The 19506-nt window shown below is 39.7% G+C and overlaps 1 pseudogene; it reads right to left on the reverse strand.

Moving 5' to 3' along the window:
* Window positions 1-9401: 9401 nt before the first annotated feature.
* On the reverse strand, window positions 9402-11557 carry LOC123945995 (annotated as a pseudogene).
* Between the last annotated feature and the right edge of the window lie 7949 nt (window positions 11558-19506).

Raw genomic sequence — 19506 nt, forward strand, 5'->3', positions numbered from 1 at the left:
TATCATGATTGCAGATGTCAAGCTATATTACAAAGCTATAGTCATCAAGACAGTATGGTACTGACACAAAAATAGACCTATGGAACAGATTAGAAATCCCCCAAATAAATACTTGGTTATATGCTCAATTAATTTTCAACAAAGGAGGCAAGACATTGCCATGGGGAAAAGTTTCAACAAATGGTTTTGAGAAAACTGGACAGCTACATGCAAAAGAATAAAAGTGGACCCCTTTCTTACACCATATACAAAAATACTTTTAAAAATAGATTAAAGACCTAAATGCAAAACTTGAAACCATAAAAATCCTATAGTAAACATGGGCAGCAACCTTTTCAACATTGGCCATAACAACTTTTTTCCAGATATGTCTCCTGGGGAAAGGGACACAAAAGCAAAAATAAACTATTGGGACTATATCAAAATAAAAAGCTTCTGCACAGTGAAGTAAACAATCAATAAAACTAAAAGGCAACCTAGTGAATGGGAGCAGGTATTTGGAAATGACCTATTTGATAAAGGATTAGTATTCAAAATATATAAAGAACTTATAAGGCTCAATGCTCAAAAACCAAATATTCCAATTTATAAATGGGCTGAAGACATGAACAGGCATTTCTCCACAGAAGACACTCATAAGGCCAACAGACACATGAAAAAAATGTTCATTATCATGTACTCTCAAGGAAATGCAAATTAAAACTACAATGAGATATCAACTCATACTTGTCAGAATGGCTAACATCAAAAACATAAAAAATAAGCGTTGGTGAAGATGGGGAGAAAAAGGAAACCTCGTGCACCCTTGGTGAGAATGTAAACTGGTACAGTCACTGGGGAAAACAGAATGAAGTTTTCTCAAAAAAATTAAAAATAGAACTATTATATAATCCAGTAATCCCACTCCTGGGTATTTTCCCCAAAGAATATGAAAATATGGAAAAATGTTCCATGCTCCTGGATTGGAAGAATAAATATTGTGAAAATGTCTATGCTACCTAAAGCAATCTACACATTTAATGCAATCCCTATCAAAATACCATCCATTTTTTTCAAAGAAATGGAACAAATAATCCTAAAATTTATATGGAACCAGAAAAGACCTCGAATAGCCAAAGGAATATTGAAGAACAAAGCCAAAGTTGGTGGCATCACAATTCCGGACTTCAAGCTCTATTACAAAGCTGTCATCATCAAGACAGCATGGTACTGGCACAAAAACAGACACATAGATCAGTGGAACAGAATAGAGAGCCCAGAAATCGACCCTCAACTCTATGGTCAACTAATCTTCGACAAAGCAGGAAAGAATGTCCAATGGAAAAAAGACAGCCTCTTCAATAAATGGTGCTGGGAAAATTGGACAGCCACATGCAGAAAAATGAAATTGGACCACTTCCTTTGGCTCGGGTCGTGGTCTCAGGGTCCTGGGATTGAGTCCCGCATCGGGCTCTCCGCTTGGCGGGGAGCCTGCTTCCCTCTCTCTCTCTCTGCCTGCCTCTCTGTCTACTTGTGATCTCTCTCTGTCAAATAAATAAAATAAAAAAAAATCTTTAAAAAAAAAATAGACTCCAAATGGATGAAGGACCTCAATGTGAGAAAGGAATCCATCAAAATCCTTGAGGAGAATGCAGGCAGCAACCTCTTTGACCTCAGCCGTAGCAACATCTTCCTAGGAACAACGGCAAAGGCAAGGGAAGCAAGGGCAAAAATGAACTATTGGGATTTCATCAAGATCAAAAGCTTTTGCACAGCAAAGGAAACAGTTAACAAAACCAAAAGACAACTGACAGAATGGGAGAAGATATTTGCAAACGACATATCAGATAAAGGGCTAGTATCCAAAATCTATAAGGAACTTAGCAAACTCAACACCCAAAGAACAAACAATCCAATCAAGAAATGGGCAGAGGACATGAACAGACATTTCTGCAAAGAAGACATCCAGATGGCCAACAGACACATGAAAAAGTGCTCCACGTCACTCGGCATCAGGGAAATACAAATCAAAACCACAATGAGATATCACCTCACACCAGTCAGAATGGCTAAAATTAACAAGTCAGGAAATGACAGATGCTGGAGAGGATGTGGAGAAAGGGGAACCCTCCTCCACTGTTGGTGGGAATGCGAGATGGTGCAACCACTCTGGAAAACAGCACGGAGGTTCCTCAAAATGTTGAAAATAGAACTACCCTATGACCCAGCAATTGCACTACTGGGTATTTACCCTAAAGATACAAACATAGTGATCCGAAAGGGCACGTGTACTCGAATGTTTATAGCAGCAATGTCTACAATAGCCAGACTATGGAAAGAACCTAGATGTCCATCAACAGATGAATGGATAAAGAAGAGGTGGTATATATACACAATGGAATACTACGCAGCCATCAAAAGAAATGAAATCTTGCCATTTGCGATGACATGGATGGAACTAGAGCGTATCATGCTTAGTGAAATAAGTCAATCGGAGAAAGACAACTATCCTATGATCTCCCTGATATGAGGACATGGAGAAGCAACATGGGGGGTTAGGGGGATAGGAGAAGAATAAATGAAACAAGATGGGATTGGGAGGGAGACAAACCATAAACGACTCTTAATCTCACAAAACAAACTGGGGGTTGCTGGGGGGAGGTGGGATTGGGAGAGGGGGAGCGGGCTATGGACATTGGGGAGGGGAGGCGAACCATAAGAGACTATGGACTCTGAAAAACAACCTGAGGGTTTTGAAGGGTCAGGGGTGGGAGGTTGGGGCAACCTGAGGGTTTTGAAGGGTCAGGGGTGGGAGGGTGGGGGAACAGGTGGTGGGTAATGGGGAGGGCACGTTTTGCATGGAGCACTGGGTGTTGTGCAAAAAGAATGAATACTGTTACGCTGAAAAAATAAATAAAATGGAAAAAAAAAAAGAATACCAAGTAGTCCAGAAAGGGTAAAATTATGTAAAATGTATATTTTATGAAAAAATAACATCATGTTCTAAGAAAAAATAAAAGAATATGAAAATACTAATTGGCTAAGATATGTGTACCCTATGTTTATGGCAGCATTATTTATTATATCTAAATTATGGAAGCAATCCAAGTATTCATCAATAGATGAACGGCTAAAGAAGTGGGAGAATATATATGTGTGTGTGTATATATATATATAGATAGATATAGATATAGATATAGATATAGATTACATTATGTATCTATATCTATATATTACATTATATATCTATATATATAATATAATACTCAGCCATAAAAAGAATGAAATCTTGCCACTTACAACAACATGAAGGAATCTAAAAAGTAAAATGTTAAGTGAAATAAGTCAGAGAAAGACAAATACATGAATTCATTTGTATGTAGAGTTTAAGAAATGAAACAAATGATCAAAGAAAATGAGACAAACCAAAAAAAAATGACTTTTAATATAGAACAAACTGAAGGTTACCAGAAGGAAGGTGGGTGGAGGATGGGTGGAATTGGTGACCAGGACTAAGAGTACAGTTATCACGATGAGCACTGAGTAATGCATAGAATTGTTAAGTCATTTTATTATACACCTGAAACTAATATAACACTGTATGTTAAATATACTGGAATTCTTTAAAATGTAATTTTAAAAACCAACTATGATTAATATGCTAAGGGCTCCAGTACATAAATTAGACAGCATACAAGAACAGAGAGGCAGAGAGATGGAAATCCTAAGGAAAAAAACAATGCCAAAGATAGTAACAGTGCCAGAAACAAAGAGTGACTTGTTGGGCTCATTAACAGACTGGACATGCAAAAGATCTTGGAGCTTGAGGATGTATAAATAAAAACCTCTAAGAGTAAAAAATATGGGAATAAAGAATGAAAAACTGAACAGAATATCCAAGAATGTGGGACAACTATAAAAGATGTAACATATGTGCAATGGGAATACCAAAGGATAAGAGAGAAAGGAGTAGAAATGAAACTGAAGCAATAATGACTGAGAACTTCTCCAAATTAATGTCACACATCAAACTGCATATCCAGGAAGCTTAGAAAACAAGCAGGATAAATACAAACCCAAAGCAAAACAAACCAAACAAAAAAACCTCATACACATGGCAACCACTAAAAATAGCTAAAAGAAAATATAGTTAATATGTTAAGAAAAGAGATAACTTGGAACAAAAGAAAAATGCTTAATTAAAAACAACATGACAGAAAAAGAGGGGAAGACAAAAATAGAAAAAATTGGGGTGACAGATAGAAAATAGTAACATGATAAATATTAATCCAATTATGTCAGTAATCACCTTGAATGTCAATCATCTAAATATGACAGTAAAAAAATCATCAGAATGGATTAAAAAAAACCCAACTCTATGTAGTCTGTAAGAAAACAACTTTATTTATTTACTTATTTATCTTAAAAAATTTTTAGGTATTTATTTGACAGAGAGAGACACAGCGAGAGAGGGAACACAAGCAGGGGGAGTGGGAGAGGGAGAAGCAGGCCTCCTGCTGAGCAGAGAGCCCCATGCGGGGCTGGATCCCAAGACCCCAGGACCACGACCTGAACAGAAGGCAGATACCCAACCACTGAGCCACCCAGGGGCCTGTGGCTCAGTGGATTAAGCCGCTGCCTTCGGCTCGGGTCATGATCTCAGGGTCCTGGGATCAAGCCCCGCATTGGGCTCTCTGCTCCGCAGGGAGCCTGCTTCCTCCTCTCTCTCTGCCTGCCTCTCTGCCTACTTGTGATCTTTCTCTCTGTCAAATAAATAAATAAAATCTTAAAAAAAAAAAGAAAACAACTTTAAAACATAAAGACATACATAAATTAAAAGTAAGTTAATAAAGAAATATTTAATGCTAATATTGATCAGAAGGAAATGAAGATTATAATACTAATATTAGACTGAACAAACATGGAAGCAAGGGAAGTCAGTCTCCAAGGAAACATAACAGTTCTTAGTGTGTGTGAACTTAATAAACAATCATCAAAATATATGAGGCCAAAATTTATGAGGCAAAAACTGGTAGAAGTACTAAGAGAAATAGATGAATACATTATCTATATTTGGAGACTTCAGCACCCCTTTATCAGAAATGGATAGATCTAGCAGGCAGAAAATCAGTAAGGACACAAATGAAATCAACATTGCTATTAATCACCTGGCTATAATGGACATCCATAGACTATTTCATCTAACAGCAGACAGACATTCTTCTCAAGCTCATATGGAACATTAATCGAGATAGACCACATGCTGGACCAAATACAAACCATGACCAAATGGGATTTATTACAGGTATGCAAGATTGGTTTACCATCTGAAAATCAATTAATGTAATACTTCACAGCAACAGGCTAAATAAAATCACATGATCATATCAAATCATATCAATAGATGCAAAAAAAAGTATTTGACAAAATCCAATACCCATTCATGATAAAAACTCCCTGTAAACTAGGAATAGAGGGGAATTTCCTCAACCTGGTAAAGAATATCTATTAAAAAAACTCCACAGCTAACATTATACTTAATGATGAGAAAATAGAAGCTTTCCCATTAAGATCAGGAATAAAGCAGGGATGTCTCTCTCACCATTCTTTTTCAATACTGCAGTAGAAGTATTAGCTAATGCAGTATAATAATGAAAGGAAATTAAAAGTATATAGACAGGGAAGGAAGAAATAAAAATGTCTTGTTTGGCATTATTATCTATGTAAAAAATCCAAATGAATCCATAAAAATATTCTGGAACTAATAAATGATTATTGTAAGGTTTTAAGATATAATATTGATGTACATAAGTCAATAGCTTTCCTATATACCAGCAGCAATTAACAGGTGAAATTTGAAACTGAAAATGTAACATCATTTATATTAGAAATGTCAAAAATGAAATATTTAGATATAAATGTATGAAAAGTACAAATTCTACATGAAGAAACAAAAAAATCTGATGAATCAAAGATGAAATAAAATTAATTTCTGGTCTATCTATGAAAGATATTTTTGAGAGAATGAAGAAAGAAACTATAGATTTAGAGAAAATATTTATAAAAGATATACCTGATAAAGAGCTATTATTCAAAATATATAAAGAACTCTTTTTTTAAAAAATCTGAAAACTCAAGAGGATAATAACCAAAAAAAAAAAAAAAAAAAAGGCACCTGGGTGGCTCAGTGGATTAAGTCTGCCTTCGGCTCAGGTCATGATCTCCGGGTCCTGGGATTGGGATTGAGTTCCATATCTGGCTCTCTGCTCAGCAGGGAGCCTGCTTCCTCCTCTCTCTCTCTCTGCCTGCCTTTCTGCCTACTTGTGATCTCTCTCTGTCAAATAAATAAATAAAATCTTTAAAAAGAAAAAAAAAAGGAGAGAGACTGAAAATAAACAAATGATCTTAACAGACACCTCACCAAAGAAAAGATATAAATGGCAAATAAACATGAAAAAAAAATGCTGCACATCATATGTCATCAGAAAATGTGAATTATAACAATAAGATACCACTATACACCTATTAGAAAGGCCAAAATCTGGGACATTGACAACAGCAAAGGCTGGCAAGGCTGTGGAGCAACAGGAATTCTCATTTATTCTGGTGGGAATACAAAACAGTGGATTCACTTTGAATGACTATTTGGTGTGTTTTTTTTTTTTCTTTCAAGCTGAACATACTCTTCCCACACAACCTAGTCATTACATTACTTGATATTTACTCAAAGCATTCGGAAACTTATACCCCCACAACCCTGTTCTTAAATGTTTAGAGCAACATTATTCATAATTACCAAAACTTAGAAGCAACTAAGATGTTCTTTAGTGGGTGAATGGAGAAACTATGATACATCTAAACCATGGAATATTGTTCAGCACTATAAAGAAATGACTTATCAAGCTATGAAAAGTCACAGAGGAAAGTTAAACGCGTATTACTAAGTGAAAAAAGCCAATATGAAAAAACTATACACTGTATGATTGTAAAGATATTCTGGATAAAGCAAAATTATGGAGACAGTAAAAAAAGATCAGTGGTTGCCAGGAGTTGGGGGACAGATGAATAGGTGAATTACCAGGATTTTAGGGTAGTGAAACAATGCTGTATGATACTACAGTAGTAAATATATATCATTATACATTTGTCCAAACCCCCAGAACATACACCAAGAGTGAACCCTATTGTAAACTGTGGACTTTGGGTGGTAATGATCTGGGGTCCTCAGTTATAACCAATGTACTAATCTGGGTGGGGGGATGTTGATAATGTGGGGAGGGCAAGGAGTAGAAAGGAAATCTCTGTACCTTTCTCTCATATTTGCTTTAAACCTAAAACTGCTCTAAAAATAGTCTTTAAAAAAATTAAGAATGGCTCATATAATTGAAACACTGACTAAATGGGTCCACAACACGTTATTTTCTTTTTTGTTTGTTTTTTTTTGTTTTTGTTTTGGGTTTTTTTCCCAAAAATTTTATTGGGGGGAAACTACAAAACATTTACAATACAATGTTTACAGTCACAATTTGTAGTGAACTGATTCCCCAAAATATATTACAACTCAAGTTGACGTATCTTGTTACATTCAAAAACCTACTTCTGTCAAAGTAGTCCTGAGTACATACATACATACTGCTCCAACCGTACCTACGTACAAACTAAAGCTACTGCTCATTCATCCACTGTCCAGGAAAGCATTCCTGCCTTTCTACACACGGGAAAAAAAAATATACAAGTTTTGGAATTTTATGTAATTAAAACAAGGCATATTCATGTACTACACCATTCTTAGTACTAAGAGGTGGCCTCTTTAGATCTATATAAGAAAGTGGTAAATATCTTCTCCTTTTGTGCAGTTGAACCCATCCTACATTCAAATTCTCTCAAGCACTGAGAGAAAAATACTTTTTTGGTTGAGGAAGATTTAAGGCAAGTTCTGGCCCTTTCCAAAGGCACTGTGAGACTAACCCCCCACCTCATTATTGCTACATGTCTTTAAACGCAGAGTATGTCACAGTAGAATTGGTGGGATAAACAAAAAACAAAATTTTGCTTCTTGCTAATTTAAAAAGCTGGAATGACAAAAAGCATGCCACATTTAAGCCTGCTTGCAAAGTATGTGGTCAACTTTTTTTTCTTTAAAGTTGGATGGGCTACACCCATTATACATTCTAAGAAAACTCATAAGATATTCCTCAAACTACTTCCACAGCATCAGGATAGATTTCTGTAAAGAAATCATGCAATCTTTCAAAACAAGGAAAGAAATTAATGAAATAAATATTACATACAATCTCTTAAATTAAGATTTTTTTACTCATTTACAATAAAATAACCAAGTGAAGTTACAAAAGGCATATATTACTGTGAAAAGAACATACACTCCACATTTTGGCGATTAATAATGGCAATCATAATTTAACATAATAAAAGAATATATATCTATTGCTTTTCATCATACTTGATAAATACAGTATGAACAAAAATTTCAGTGTATACTTTTCACAAAATAATAAATAGGTTAAATAGTTTTTTTCATATTGAGTTGGGGTGCAGTGGTGTGAATCAACTCAAAACAGCTAAAAATTCAGCAGTTATTCCCCCAAATGATTAGGAACTAAGCTCTGCCCAAGGCTTCCAGAAAGAGCAGAGAAAATGGTTCTAAAATTAAACATCCACTAAGTGATGGCAAAAAAACAGTAACCAGTAGGAAACTTTGGAATGCACGTTTGTTTTTGTTTTTTTTTCCAGACATAAAGAATTTTGTGTCAAACAAAAACCTGTGGAGCGGAGGACTACAATCAAGGCATATTCCTGATAGAATATTGGATTCCAGAAGCTTAGAGGTTTAGCAAGGTGGTGGCTGGCTGTTTGTTTACACTGGTCTGAAGACAAACGACAATTAAGAACTTCTCTCACATAAGAGTTCCCACATCTGGACTGTAACTAATGCTTTTCAAGTGAAGATACGGAATGGTGGTTGGTAGCTGCTGGTGCTGGGTTGATTTTTTTTCCCCCAAAAGTCCCAAACTCTTAGGAGACCTAAAAAAGTTTTAAGTGTTTGGTATCTTGTTCTGTTCGCATCACACCTACCCTGTTGTATTTTGTTCATCAATACAAAAGTTCATTGCCTTTTTTTTTTTTTTTTTTGCTCAACAAGAATGAAACTTCATAATAATAATAAAAATAATAAATAAAAAAAAAGAGAGAAAACCGAAAGGGGAGGGGTGGGGCCCCTCCCGGCACACAAGTTCGAGTCCAAGTGCTCGGTGCCGCCCGCAGACTCTGCTCATGGCCTGTCACCCCCCAGTCCAGCGCCCCTCCCTGCCCTTAACAAGGACTCCAGGTGGCAGGGGCGCCCTCCAACAACCGACAGAACAACCTTCCCCCTTCCTCCTCCTCCTCGCTGGCGCCCTCTTGCCTCAATCGTCAGAGATGGGCAGGCAGCGGCCAGGGTCAAGGCTGGGGGACTCGGAGCCGCTGAGACTGCCCGAGCTGAGTGAGCCGCTCAAGTATCTGTCAGGGTCCGACAGCGAGTCCGGGGTGCTAGGGGACGCGTCGAAGACGGGCAAATAGGACAGGCGGCGCGGCAGCTGGAAGTTGAAGGGCGGCGAGGGCGGCGCGGTGGCACTGGCAGGGAGGGGCGCGCTGGGCGGCGCCGGGGGCTGCACGGGGGTACCTGCTGCTGCTGCTGCTGGCTGGCTGCGATAATAGGCAGCGGCCACGGAGGCGAAGTTGTGGGTCTGGATGCCAAGCGGCGTGATGAAGCTGCTCAGTTACGGGCCAAACGCAAAGGCATTGTTAGCGCTCGAGGCGGACCGGCAGGCTGCGCACCGAGCGCCGGGCGCCAGCAGGTCCTCCGCGCCCCCTGTGCGGTACAGCAACGCCGCCGAGGGCCGCAGCCCCCGCGGAGGCACAGCAAGTCCGAGCGCCTGTGGGCGTGGAGGCTGCGGAGGCGCATGAGCAGGACAGAGCCGAAGAGGAGCAGGACGAAGCGGCAGAGGAGGAGGAGGAGGCTGAGGAGCAAGAGGGTGGCGGCAGCGGTGCGCGACGTGGGCTGTTGAGCAGCAGCGGCGACTCGAGGCCCCCCGGGGGCTGGTAGTGGCCCGACGGAAAGCCTGAGAAGCTGAGGCTGTGATGCAGCTTGGGCAGCGGCTTCCGGGAGAAGCCGAGGTGCAGCGCGTCCCGCACGCTTAAGGCGCGCAGGTCCCCAGAGACGCCCCCAGACGGCGCTGGCCGCCGCTCCTCTGCGTTGTGGATGAAGTGGCAGCGCGGCCAGTAGAGGCAGAAGCTGATGGTGTAGAAGGTGTGGCACAACTCGGTCTTGTACTTGCAGTGCCGTGTCAGGCTGGGTAGCTCCTGGAAGCAGTGCGCGAACTGGCACTTCTCGCTGTAGTTGCACGTGCAGCTCTCCTGGAAGGGCCGGCACAGCTCAGTCTTGTGGAGCATCGAGTTAATCTGGGAGCCGCCACCCCCGTGCTGCTGCTGCTGCTGGTGCTGCTGCGCTGGTGCTGGTGCTGGTGCTGGTGCTGGTGCTGGTGCTGCTGCTGCTGGTGCTGGTGCTGGTGCTGGTGCTGCTGCTGCTGCTGCTGCTAGTGCAAGAGGTGCTGGTGCAAGAGGTGCTGGCTGCGCTTGCCCTTGCTGAAGGAGCGGTACTGAAATTTGTTCTCCTTGTTAAGCAGGGCCGTGCCTCCGCCCCCTGACAACTTGAGGATCCTGTAGGAGGCGGGGCCGCCCGCCGCCCAGCTGCCATAGTTGCTGCGGTTAGCCCCGCCCAGGAACTTGGGCGAGCAGCTGCTGGGCCTAGGCGCGGGGTGGGCAGAGAAAGCAGGTCCTGAAGCCCGAGCTAGGGGCAGCGGCCACGGGGGTCCCCACCGGCTTCTTGTCCAGCATGTTCAGATTGAGATTGGCCACGGATTTCTCCGTCTTGCACAGGAAGTCGATATCGTAGAAGGCAGACAGAAGTGTCATCGACATGTTTCTGGATCTTGTAATGGTCGGAGTTGCAGGCACGGAGGTCCGGAGGAGCCCTCCGGGCGGCAAGGCCGGCTGGAGCTACGACGAAGAACGGGTGACCGGCGGGGGAGGGACCGAAAGTTTGCCGGGGGACGAGACAAGAGGGAAAGGGAAGCAGCGCGGCCTGGTTTGAGGGTGCCCGGGGGTGCGGAGTGGGGGGAAAGAGGAGAGAGAAAAAAGAGCGCTCCTCCACTCCCCGGGGATGCTCGGCACGCCCCCCACCACCAACCCGTGCGGGGAGCCGGCGACAGTTCGCAGACTGCTGGACCACAGCACGTTATTTTCATTTGTCATTTCATTTGTTTTCATTAACTTTAATCTAAATAAATGAGTTGGTGCCTAAAAATAAATGTCACACCACAAGGAAAACTGGTGTGAATCTTACCAGAGCTGCCGTTATGTGAAGCTCTTAGTATTTGGTTTAGAAGTTGGAAGCAAGGTAATATGGAAGGTAGAAATTCATTTAATTGATATTTATTGAGAACTAAGTTTGTGTTGGACACTGTACTAAGCTTTGAAATCAGCAGTAAATAAGGAAGATATAGTTCCTGCTCTCATGGATCATAAGTAATATATATTCAGTAGACCTATTTTCCCTTTTCTTAGAATGAAGAGTAGGGCAAATGATGGAATGAGGGTTTTAAACTAAGTCATAGAGAGTATTCTACCACAGTTTTCTAATTAAAGTATAAATGAATAACCTTAAGCAACCAAAATAGGAATCTGAACTTTAAAAATGATGATTTGACTCCAATTTTAACCAAAATTGTGAGTCAGAATAATCCCATAGGATATTTTCAATAATTAATGGCTCTGATGCTCATTAGGGTATCTTCCTTTTCCTTCTCCCCCTACTATCATTTCCCCTGATTAAAAAGAAAGTAAAACGAAACCAAAAATCTCTCAACAAATATTAGTAGTCAACATCTTAATTATTGGCTTGATTTTCAGCTTTCAAAAACTCAGTGATATGTGATTATAAATCTCAGACCCCATAGTCCTGAGCAGTTGCCAGTTTGCATCACTAAAGACTCGTTATTGCCTCAGCAAGTGTCCATCCAAGTCATTCAGCACCAGGCCAATGGTAAAGAATCTGTCTTAATTCCACCTCTGATTTCCAGCAGATTCAAAGTTTCCTGAAACCCATTAAAACCCCAGAAGGGGGCACCTGGGTGGCTCAGTGGGTTAAAGCCTCTGCCTTCAACTTAGGTCATGATCCCAGGGTCCTGGGATCAAGCCCCACATCGGGCTCTCTGCTCAGCGGAGAGCCTGCTTCCTCCTCTCTCTCTCTCTCCGCCTGCCTCTCTGCCTACTTGTGATCTATATCTGTCAAATTAAAAAAAAAAAAATCTTTAAAACCCCAAAAGGATAGGCTCATGCATGGAGTGCTCCTTCCTGCTGTTAATCTCAGTACCAGAAAAGACATGTTGCCAGCAGTGGAATATCAAGCAGGAGATTTCTGGAGAATCAGTCTAATATTACTCCATATTTACCACTCCTTCCCTGGAATTGAAAATGTCTGGATTCCTGGGGGAAGACACTGTTACTCAGAACTTTGAAACTCAGGTCAGGGTCAACAGATATGGACTGCACCATTCCCCAAACAAAAGGAATATTAAGCCCTAAAGTCAAATCTCATACCGTGCTCATATTTAATATCACTTCACTTAAAGTGGAGCACAGATTTACACCTTTGAGCTGTCTCCCAACTCCACTTCGTATTCTTATATAGTTTGTACACTCTGCTTCCTCAACCAAAGTCTCTCCCCATGCTTGGCCCACCAACTATTACTCTATGTAATTAGTAGATATACCCTTGCCCTCAACTTCCACCTTAAATGCTCCCAATTTAGATGGTATTGCAATCCCAAAGAGCAAATGTGAGCACGCTGAGATATTGGGCCATGAGTAGTTTCACTGGGAGAAGGACGCTTCTGATCCCCTGTACTCCTGGAAAGTGAAGCAGCAGTTAGATTCACCTAGAAGCCACACAAGTTCGACTGCCTGCTAGACACTTCAGTCTTGCACACTGACTGACTCACAGGAATACTTAAGTGTCTGGGCAGCTTTATGCCTGTTTTGGTAGGATGATTTTTGGATTCGGTTTCAGGATAACATAATATTATGAAATAAAATGGAAATCTTGTCATACTAGTAAATTTATAAAACTAGGATAGATTTTTCTAAAGTCATATTCGCTTTTATTATAATAATCTATCCTCATATTTAAAAATAATGTCAATTATTATTAAAATATTATGTGATTCTATAGCTTATTGACACAGAAACGTAAGCCCTCAGACAACTTACAGCCCTCATATAGTAGTCATTTCAAGTCAACCAGGTGAGTTGAAGCTTACAGGTTTCTGTGACTCTTAAAATGAATTCATCAAGAAATTTACATTTCATTCTCTGGGTTTCCCTATTGTAATTTTGTGCATAGAAATCAAACAACTTGGTTATCAAAACAAACGCCATCTAGAAGCCCCAGAATATGCCGATCTCAATTTTTTGAGATAATTACCTAAACAAAATATTTAAAACCCTTTTTGAGACTTCTAGACTCATTGAGAATATATGTATGGATCCTTGCAAATTTTAAGAACCTTTCCATAGTTTATTTCTGCACAATCAAGAGCTCCATCTATCCTTGTCAGGATTGAGAGATTCCCATAACATGCCAGACTGATCCACAATCTTGATTGGATGCATATTCTTACAAATCTTTTACAATTACCAGCTATAAACTTTACTGAAAGGTCTTTCTTCTGGCAGGATATGCTAATATTTAAAACATTACATAAAATACTGCTGCCTTTTTCTGATATTTAGCAATCCTACTCCCACCATCTATGTTAATCTTTGTTACATTATAATTATAGTTAAAATATAATAAAATCCAGTCAAAAATTAACACTAAATAAATCAAAATCCCAGCAAGGTTTTCAAAATGGAAGTTGATAATCTGGCTATAAAATTTGTATGATATTGGGAGGGAGACAAACCATAAATGACTCTTAATATCACAAAACAAACTGGGGGTTGCTGGGGGGAGGTGGGGTTGGGAGAGGGGTAGGGGTTATGGACATTGGGGAGGGTATGTGCTATTGTGAGTGCTGTGAAGTGTGTAAACCTGGCGATTCACAGACCTGTACCCCTGGGGATAAAAATACATTATATGTTTATAAAAAAAAAATTGGAAGGGGAGGCGGACCATAAGAGACTATGGACTCTGAAAAACAACCTGAGGGTTTTGAAGGGTCAGGGGTGGGAGGTTGGGGGAACAGGTGGTGGGTAATGGGGAGGGCACGTTTTGCATGGAGCACTGGGTGTTGTGAAAAAACAATGAATACTGTTACACGGAAAAAATAAATAAATTAAAAAAAATTTGTATGATATGCAAAAGGCCAAGAAATGGCATTCTTAGAGAAGAATTAAATAAGAGAAAGTATTATACAGATACCAAAACTTAATATAAAGCTATAAGAAGACAGTAAGAGTGAAACAAGAATAGAAAATAAACCAATAGAAAAGAAGTGTCCAAAAACAGACCCACGCATAAAAGGACACATCATCTATACAAAGGAAGTACTAAAGATTAGTGATAAAAATTAGTGTTGGTGCTAGGTCAATTATACAACCATATGTAAAAGGTAAATCTTGAGATCTGTCTTATACCACCTACAAAAATCTATTCCTGAAAGAATTAGCTTGGAATTGTAAAAAATAAATGTTTTATAAGATAAATTATTTTTATAACCTTGAGGTAGGAGAGGTAGGAAATGATTTCTTACCTTTTTTTTAAGATTTATCTACTTATTTGAAAAAAGGGAAGGGCAGAGGGAGAGAAGCAGACTCCCTCTTAATCATGTGGAACCCACACAGGGCTCAATCCTATGACCCTGAGATCATGACCTGAGCTAAAACCCAGAGCTGGATGCTTTAAAAAAAAAAAAGTTATTATTTTGAGAGAGATAGAGAGGCATGAGGTGAGGAGGGGCAGAGTGAGAGTGAGAATCTCAAGCAGATCTAAAGTCTGAGTGCTGAGTGCAGAGTCCAATGCAGGGCTTGATCTCACAACCCTGAGACCATGACCTAAACTGAATTCAAGAGTTGGATACTTAAACAATTTAACCACCCAGGCACCCTAGAAATGTCTTCTTGAACAGATTTTAAAAAGCAATAGCTATAAATGAGGAGACTGATAGACTAGACTACATTCAAATCAAGGATTTTTTAATCAAAGACACCATAGTGAGAGTGAAGAGGCAAGTAACAGTGTGAGTAAATATATGCAACACATATAACTGACAAAGGTCTCACATTCAGAATATGTAAAAACCTCCTAAAACTTAATAAGAAAAAGTCAAATGATCCAAGAGGTAAATGAATAGAAGATCTGAAAGGGTAATTTGCAAAAGAAAGTATGTAAGTGATATTTACTTTCATTAATAAATATATCAGAGCAAATGAAAATCACAATAATGAGGCACCACCACACATACAACACTAGCTAAAATTGAAAAGACTGACAACCCTCAATGTTCACATGGATGCAGAGCAACAACTCATTTGCTGCAGGAGGAAGCACACTGAGTTTGGTGGTGTATTCTAGATCTAAAAATTAGCATACCCTGGAACAGCTGGGAAGATGACAAGAATAGGAGGACCCTAAGCACACCTAAACCCATAGATAATACTAAATAACACTTGCATCAATGTAAATAGCCCAGAAAATGACTCCAAGACTGGCAAAACAAACCCCACTAAACTAAGTGTAGAAGAGAGGCCAAATGGAAGAGCATAGGAAGGGCAGAGACATGGTTCCTAAACAGTCCCTTGGGATTATCCACAGCTGGAAGGGATGTCACAGGTAAAGAGAGGAGAGAGAAACAGACCCTCACACTGGGGAACCTGAAAGGGCAAGACGAATCACCATAATATTTGGCTTAGAAAACCAGAGGGGTCAAATTTTATAAGTACTTATAATCAGTGGGACTTTAACCTGGGATTTAAAAAAATCAGTGGGCTTGGCTCTGGGAAAGATGGGAGGTCCATAGCAAAGAATCCCTACCCTTAAAGAGACAACACAACAAATAGTCCCACAAGATACAGCATAGAAGTAGCAGCTTGAAAAACATGTGAAGCATATGGGGTGAGAGAGTTGTTTACTCATCTCAGAGCATGTCCGAGAGGGATTAGGTCACTGGCAGAATCCTGCAGGAACAAAGGAAATGGCAGGCACCATTTCCATCCCCATGTCTCCCAGCATAAACACACAGCCACCTCACTACCTAACTTGATTAACAGTGTGCCCCACTCCCTTCATCCAGGTGGGCCTCTGTCCCAGCACTGCAGATACCCTCCCCTAGAAGACACGTGTGAAGACCTTGCAAATCAGCATGCATCCTGCTTCCGTGCACACTGCAGATCTGTCTCCTCCAATACGTCTTGGCCAGAGACCAACCAAAGCAGTATCACAAAACTGGCAATGTGCAAGTAGCCTTGACAAGAGCCAGCACCCCTCCATACTGTGTCCTTCCAAGGAAGAGTGAAAGATAACTACACACAACAGTAAGACCACCCAACCCAGAAGTGGGCTGGTAGCAAACAGCTGGTCTGAATGTAGCCCCACCCACTAATGAAAGCTTCTCAGGGGAAAATACCCTGCAATTTTGTGCTATTATATCTCTGACAAACAACTGGGGTGACTCAACTTCAGCCCAAGGTGGCCCCAGACTAGCCTACTAACACCACAGGGACTGAAACATGCCCACAATAAGCAAAGAGAGCCATTACAGACAACTGGACTAAAGGAAAATTGACTCAGCCATAACATCAGGGTACATGCAACACACATAGGAAACACGCCTGAAGTATCAGGTTCTGGTGAACAAGGGACAGGACACTGCAGGGCACCATAGGAACTCTTCTTCATAAGGACACTATTTTAAAGAGAAGGGGACATAGCTAACTTTCTTAATACCTAGAAACATACATAGAGAGTTAGACAAAATGAGGAGAGAGAAAATATATCAAAGAGGACAAAATCACAGCAAGAGAGCTAAATGAAATAGGGATGAGTAATATACCTGATAGAGAATTTAAAGTAATGATCATGAAGATACTGGGTTTGAGAAAAGAGTGGAGGACATCAGCAAGACCCTCACCAAACAGATAAAGAAGAACCAATCAGAGATGAAGAGCACAATAAATGGAGTTCAAAGTACACTAGATAGGATAAATATCAGACTAGAGGAAGCAGAAGAATGAATTAATGGTCTCAGGACAGAGTACAGGAAAATAAGCAAGCTGAGCAGGTGAAAAAAAAAAAAAGAAAATGGACAAAAATGAGAATAGACTTAGGGAATCCAGTGACACCAGGAAACATAATGTCATTGACATTATAGAGATCCCAGAAGGAGAAGAGAGAGAAAAGGGGGCAGAAAATTTATTTGAGGAAATAATAGCTGAAAACTTCCTGAATATGGGGAAGGAAATAGAAATCCAGACTGAGAAGGCACAGAGATGGCTCAATAAAGTCAACCAAAAGAGGTCCACACCAAGACACACAGTAATTAAAACTGCTAAAAGGTAGTAGTAAAGAGAATTTTTTAAAGCAGCAAGAGAAACCAGTCCCATACAATGGAAACCCTGTTAGGTTGTCAGCCTGATTTTTTGTAAAGAGTTTATTTATTTATTTGAGAGAGATACAGATAGTGAGAGGGAGCAGGAGTGGGGAGGAGAGAGAGAAGTGTGCTCCTGCTGAGCAGGGAACCCAATGCAGGATTCCATCCCAGGACCCTGAGATCTGCTGAAGGCAGATGCTTAATGACTGACGACAGGTGCCCCTGTAAGCCTGATTTTTCAGCAGAAAATTTGCAAGCCAGAAATGAGTGGCATGATATATTCAAAATGCTGGGGAAAAAAAAACCCAAAAAACAAAAAAACACCTTGCAACTTAAAATAGTGTATCGAGCAAAGCTATCATTCAGAATAGAAGGAGAAATAAAGAATTTCCCAGATAAAAATTGAAAGTTCATGACACTAAAACAATCCAACAAGAAATGTTGAAGGTGACCCTTCTAGTGGGAAGGAAAGGTTGTAAGTTAAGAAAAGCAGGAAGCACAAAAGCAGGAAAAGTAAGCATATTTGTAAAAATTAATCAAAGGACTCACAAAAGAAAAGGATGTAAAGTACGGCATTAAATACCTAAAACACGACAGGGAGATGAGGCAAAAATGGGTTCAAACTTAAGCAAACATCAACTTAATATAGACTGCTATATGCATATGTTATATACAAACCTCTTGGTAAGGCAAAATCAAAGAACAGTAATAGATATACAAAAAGTAAGGAGAGATAATCCAAGTAAATCACTAAAGAGAGGCAAATTATTATGAGAGAAGAGAACAAGGAAGAAAGGAACAAAGAAGTTCTATAAAAACAACCATAAAACGAGCAACAAAATGGCAGTAAGTACATACCTGCGAATAATTATTATTAATGTAAATAAACTAAATGCATCAATCAAAAGACGTAGGGTGATGGAATGAAAAACAAATAAAAAAACACCTACACGCTGCCTACAAGAGACTCATTTCATATACCTAAAGATACACACAAACTGAAAGGATGGACAAATATTCATCATGCAAATAAGTGTGAAAAGAAAGCCACAGTAGAGAATCTTATAGCGAATGAAGCAGACTTTAAAACAAAGATGATAATAAGAAATAAAATAGGGCACTACTTGATAATATAGAGGAAAACCCAACAAGAAGGTATAGCAAATGTGAATATTTATGCACTCAACACAAGAATAAACAAATGCATAATATGGTTAATAACAAACATAAAGGTAGTAATCGGTAATAAAACGATTATAGTAGAGGGATTTAACACCCCACTTACATCTTTGGAGAGATCATCCAAACAGAAATTCAACATGGAAACAGGGAACTGAATCACACATTGGACCAGTGGATTTAACAGATACACTCAGAACATTTCATGCTAAAACAGCAGAATACACATTCTTTTCAAGTGCACATAGAATATTCACCAGAATATATCACATATTAGCCCACAAAATAAGTCTCAACAAATTCAAAAATATCAGTCATACCATGCATATTTTCTGACCATAATGCTATGGAACTAGAAATCAACCACAAGAAAAAAATCTAGAAAGAGCACAGACGTATCAAGGTTAAGCAACAAGCTATGAAACAATGAATGAATCAACCAAGAAATCAAAGAGGAAATAAAAAATTTCATGGAGACAAAGAAAATGAAAACATAATGGTCCAAAATCTTTAGGATGCAGCAAAAGATGTTCTAAGAGGGAAGTTTATAGCAATACAGGCATACCTCAAGAAGCAAGAAAAATCTCAAATAAACAACCTAATCTTACAATCTAGAAAAAGGAGAACAATGTTGAAAACAAGTAGAAGAAAGGAAACTGTCAAGATTAGACCAGAAATAAACAAAATAGAAACTGAAAACAAA

Source organism: Meles meles, chromosome 1 (genome assembly GCF_922984935.1).
Source record: "Meles meles chromosome 1, mMelMel3.1 paternal haplotype, whole genome shotgun sequence".
Taxonomy (NCBI): Eukaryota; Metazoa; Chordata; class Mammalia; order Carnivora; family Mustelidae; genus Meles; species Meles meles.